Source organism: Panthera onca, chromosome F1 (genome assembly GCF_046562875.1).
Source record: "Panthera onca isolate mPanOnc1 chromosome F1, mPanOnc1 haplotype 2, whole genome shotgun sequence".
Taxonomy (NCBI): domain Eukaryota; kingdom Metazoa; phylum Chordata; class Mammalia; order Carnivora; family Felidae; genus Panthera; species Panthera onca.
This window is the reverse complement of record NC_138355.1, coordinates 68088835-68093876: the sequence shown is the minus strand read 5'-3', so window position 1 is coordinate 68093876 and position 5042 is coordinate 68088835.

Sequence of the window (5042 nt, the reverse complement as noted above, 5' to 3'; positions counted from 1 at the left end):
ATATCATTTGATTTTTCTTCCTCTCTTAGCATTTCAACTATACTCATAACATTTTCAGTAGTTGAGAGTGTAGAGACAGGTTTTTAAGCAATCTAAATCTGCCTGCAGATTCTCTCTCTCCTTCTCTCTCTGCCCCTCTTCCACTTGCTCTCTGTGTCTTTCTCAAAATAAATAAAAATAAACTCAAAAAAATCAGAAATGCAAAACATGCTCTCATTATTTATTCCTCTCTGATGCTCTTCCGTTCCTCATGTAGATCTGAGTTTCTGACCCGTATCATTTTCCTCCTCCCTGAAGAACTCTTAACGTTTCCCATAGACCAGGTCTGCTGACAACAAATCCCCTCAGTTTTTGTTTGGTTAAGCAAGCCTTTATTTCTCATTCACTTTTGAGGGATAGTATTCGTGGATATAGAATTCTAGACTGATAGGCTTTTTCTTCAACGTTTTAAATATTTCGCTTCACCCTCTTCTTGCACCGTCTCTGACAAGAAGGCCACAGCATTCTTATCTTTGTTCCTCTGTAGACAGCGTGTTGTATTTTCCTTTGACTTCTTTCAAGATTTTCTCTTTGTCTTTTGTTTTCCACAATTTGAAAATGATATTCTTTGAGGTAAGTTTTTGATATTTACCGTGTTTGACACTGTCTGAACTTCTTGTCTCTGCGGTTCTGTGTCTGTCATTAATCTTGGAGTCTTCTTTGCCGTTATTCCTTCCAATACGTTTTCTGCCTTTTTCTTTACCTTTAGGATTTCTGAGATGCAGCATATGCTGCGTCTTATGCTATGATGCCACCGATGGTGGCTACTCTGGTTTTTCTTTCTCTCTTTCTCTGCATTTCAGTGTAAGTAGTTTCTATTGACCTATCCTCGCCGATCCTTTCCTTGGTTGTGTCCACTTACTGAATACCTATCTTTTGTGTCACAACATGTTTATTTCTTTTTAAAATTTTTTAAAAAATTTTGTTTAATGTTTATTTATTTTGGGGTGACCGCGAGAGAGCAGGGGAGAGGCAGGGAGAGAAGGAGACACAGAACATGAAGCAGGCTCCAGGCTCTGAGCTGTCAGTGCAGAGCCTGACGTGGGGGCTCAAACTACCAAACGGCGCACGATCACGACTAGAGCCGAAGTCAGGTGCTTAATGTACCGAGCCACCCAGGCGCTCTTCAACAATTTTATTTCTTAAAATTCCTGTTGATTCTTTCTTAGGCTCACTTGTGTCCCCCGCACCGAATTCGTATGCTGGAGCCCTAACAGGCAGTAGAGTAGAATGTGACTATATTTGTAGACAGACCCTTTTAAAGAGGTGATTCAGGCTAACGAGATCATATGGTTGGTTCCTGACCCAGTCTGATGGGTGTTCTTATGTGTAGGGGAAACGTGGACACACAGAGACATCAGGAGGAGGACAGAGGGACAGTTGTGTGAAGAAGGTGTCTGTCTGCATATTAGAGAGAGAGTCCTCTGAGAAAACCAGCCCTGCTGCTTCCTTGATCTTGGACTCCAGCCTCCAGAACTCAGAGAAAATCAAGTACGGTTATTGAAGCCACCAATGTGTGGGATTTTTCTCGTGGCATTTCTAGAAACTAACACAAGCCCTTGCCATATTAACCAGAGACACTTTAGATTCCCTGTATGCTAACTTCAACATCTATGTCATATCTGAGTCTGGCTCAGCTGCCAGTTTTGTCTCTTCAGACTGTTTGTCCTTGTCTTTAGACATGCCCCATAATGGTTTGTCGAAAGCATGACATGTTTTGTCAGGTGATAGGAATGGAGTAAACACACCTTTAGTGTCGGGCAGTGTTTAATGTTCATTCTCGCTGCATTTGCTAGAGGCTTCAAGCCCTCTGGTCTCCTTCCATTCCCCCTGGGCCTTGGGCTTTCCTGTGTCCCTGTCCTCAGAGACAAACCTGTCCAGTGGGACCACATAAGGGCAATAGAGAGACAGTGGAAATGCCCAATTTCTGGAACATAAGGGGACACTGCAGAGCCTACAGAAATTTAAAAGAGAACAAAAAACATATTATGAACCACTTTAGGCCAGTAACTTCGGTTACTTAGATCCAATGGACAAAATTCCTGGAGAACACAACTTACCAAAACTCTCATAAAGAAAAAGAACATCTGAATGTCGCTATATCTACGCAAGGAGATTCAGTTGTAACAAAAACCTTCCCACAATGAAAGCTCCCGGAATACACACTTGATGAATTCTATCAAACATCTAAGGAGGAAGCATTAGTGACGTCACGTGCACGCTTTTAGGAGTGTCAACACTAATGCTGTACCAAAATCAGATAAAGACCAAGCAAAAGGAGAAATAAAGGCCAATGCCTCTCCTGAAAGTAAATGTAAAAGTACTTTTTCACATACCTCAAAACTGAATCTCTCAAAATGTGGTAAGTGATGATGCATCCTGGAACTGTTGCTTTATCTCAGGGATACAAGACTGATTCCGCATAGAAACCTCCATCACACTTTGCATTTCCTTTGAAAGAGAAATCAACTTCCCTGAGAAAGCATGCTGTTCAGGGAAGCGGGGTGGCGGGGGTGGTTCTGTAAATTCATCCATTGAGCCAGCTGAGGCTCCCACACTAGCGAGCTTTCTACCGGCCCCTTAGGATAAGCTGTTGGAGAAGAATTTTGCCACTCTTCCCTGTATTCCTTTGCTAGAGTTCCCATAACAAACTACCACAGACTGGGGGCAGGGTTGGGGGGGGGGGGGGTGGCGGCTGACACAACAGAAATCTATTTTCTCACAATTCTGGAAGCTAGAAGTCCCAGATCAAAGCATCAAAAGATTTGCTTTCTCCTGAGGCCTCTGTCCCAGCTTGCAGGTGGCCACTTCCTTGCCGTGTCCTCACATACTTTTCATCTGTGTGGACGCATCCCTGGTCTCCGTGTGTGTTAAAACCTCCTCTTTTTAGAAAAGCTCCAGTCACGTTGGATTAATGCCCCTCCCTTATGACATCATTTTAACTTATTTACCTCCTTAGAGGCTCTATCTCCTTCCAGATACAGTCGCGGGGGTGGGTAAGGCTTCAACATGTGAATCTGGGAGAACACAGTTCAGTCCCCAACCCTCCCTTTCTGTTTCTTTCTCTGAGACACAGACTTCATCACCAAGCTTTTCTCCACAGTCCTACTGTGGATTTGAAAAGGTCTGACTGTGGTTTCTTGATGTGCTTGTTTTCTTCCTCACTTCTGCTTTTCCCTGTAGATTCTCTCTGCTCTCTCTCAGCCTGATGGCTAAGGGCACAGGCGGACGAGATTTTTTTCTTTCAAGAGCCATATAGTGAAAACCTGGACCGTGTGGCCCGTCGGCTCCTCAGTGGCACCAGGAATGCAGATGTAGACAATGCATAAATAAATGAGTATTTCTGTGTCCCAATAAAACTGTATTCACAAAAAACAGTGTGTTGGCTTTGGCCCACGGAAGGTCAATCCAGTGGGGACTTGTCCTGGGGATTTTGACCATGTGAATTAACACTTGAGACAATAAAAACTCGGCATAAATTTATCCATTTTTCTCCGTATCGAGGTTTCTTGGATGTTGTACTAGCGAGCTTTCTGCATCACCGCACGAGCCACCAAATGTCTGGCTACTGCCTGTGAGCCAGGAAGAAATACACGTTTTTAGCATTCCTTTGTTTCAGCTATTAAAATTCCAGCTTCACTGTATGAATTATGGAGCACCGCTCGGAATTGTCCTTATTGATGACAGGAATCTGTGTGTTATGTGCAGGAGTCCCAATCAGGGACATCACATCACCTGATTGCAAAGAAAAGGAGCAGGAAGATGTCCTGATATGGTCATTCTTCCCATATGTTCTCTACCCTCTGATCTCTGGGATGGGGCCCTCTCTGACCTCCCTAATGTTCCCCTCCACCTCTTACCTTAAGGCCAGCTCCATGCCGCGTGAAACAGCAACCTAAAGCCTTGAAAAGAAGCAATGGACACTCACAGGTGTTTATGGACACCTCCAGATCCCCCTCGCCTTCCCATGACTTACTCATGCTTTGGTGGCGTTTTCAGATGGTCTCAAATCTCGACTTCAGCTAGCCACTCCACGACTATAGTCTGAATTAAAATAATCAGCTTTCTTCTCTTTAGATGACCTCAGATCATCTACCAACACCATCTGTCCTTTGGGATCCCAGTCCTGGCGTCATCCCACCTGCAGATCCCCTGGTGAGTTACAGCCATAATGTCAGTTGATTGGTACCATTTATTTGCTATCTCAGGGTTTCCGATACTCTGGAATGCATCCACGGTCCTTCATGGGAACAACAACAACAACAACAACAAAACCATTGCGGAACAAAAGGTGAATCAGGCCCATCTCAGTCCAGAGGTTCAGTGTTCATCCAGAATTTGCAAAGACTTCAACGCTGTCATGATATGAACTTGCTACCCAGCTATGTTTATGCGTGAATAATGCAGAAAGTATGAGTAACCATTAACTTAATCAGTGAGGCAAAGTAGCCTAGTCACAGTTGAGAGGGCAACTTCCTTGATATATATCTAAGGAAAGATTCACATATTAATGACCTTCTACCTCTGTGGTACCTTCTACCTCCAAGTACCTCACTTACTAATGGGGTGAATGCTTCAGGCACTATTTAAACCCAGAAGGATTTCATAGCAGACTTGTCTGTACATATATGCAGGATGTCCAGTCAAGTGCGTAGCAGAGATAGATGCCTCTTTCAACATTTCACCCTAGAAACTCTGAAAACAGGAAGTGAGGGATAAGTGGCCCAGTGATTCATCTTACTTCTACATCTGAACATTTTTGGAGGGAATATAATTTCTAAGGACCCGCACGTAAGTCTGCGGGACAACAAAGTTCTAACGTTGGCACTCCTTCCCTCTCCTGACATTTGTAACAAAAACCCTTAATTATATTTTTGCTCTGATTTTTCGTCTTGACTCAGTATTTACAGGAAGGAGGCTGTTTATTTTCTCTGACTAATGAAATCGAAAGCTAAGGACAAGGGAGGGAGGAGTCTCGGGATGGTTTCATAACCTCCCTCTGG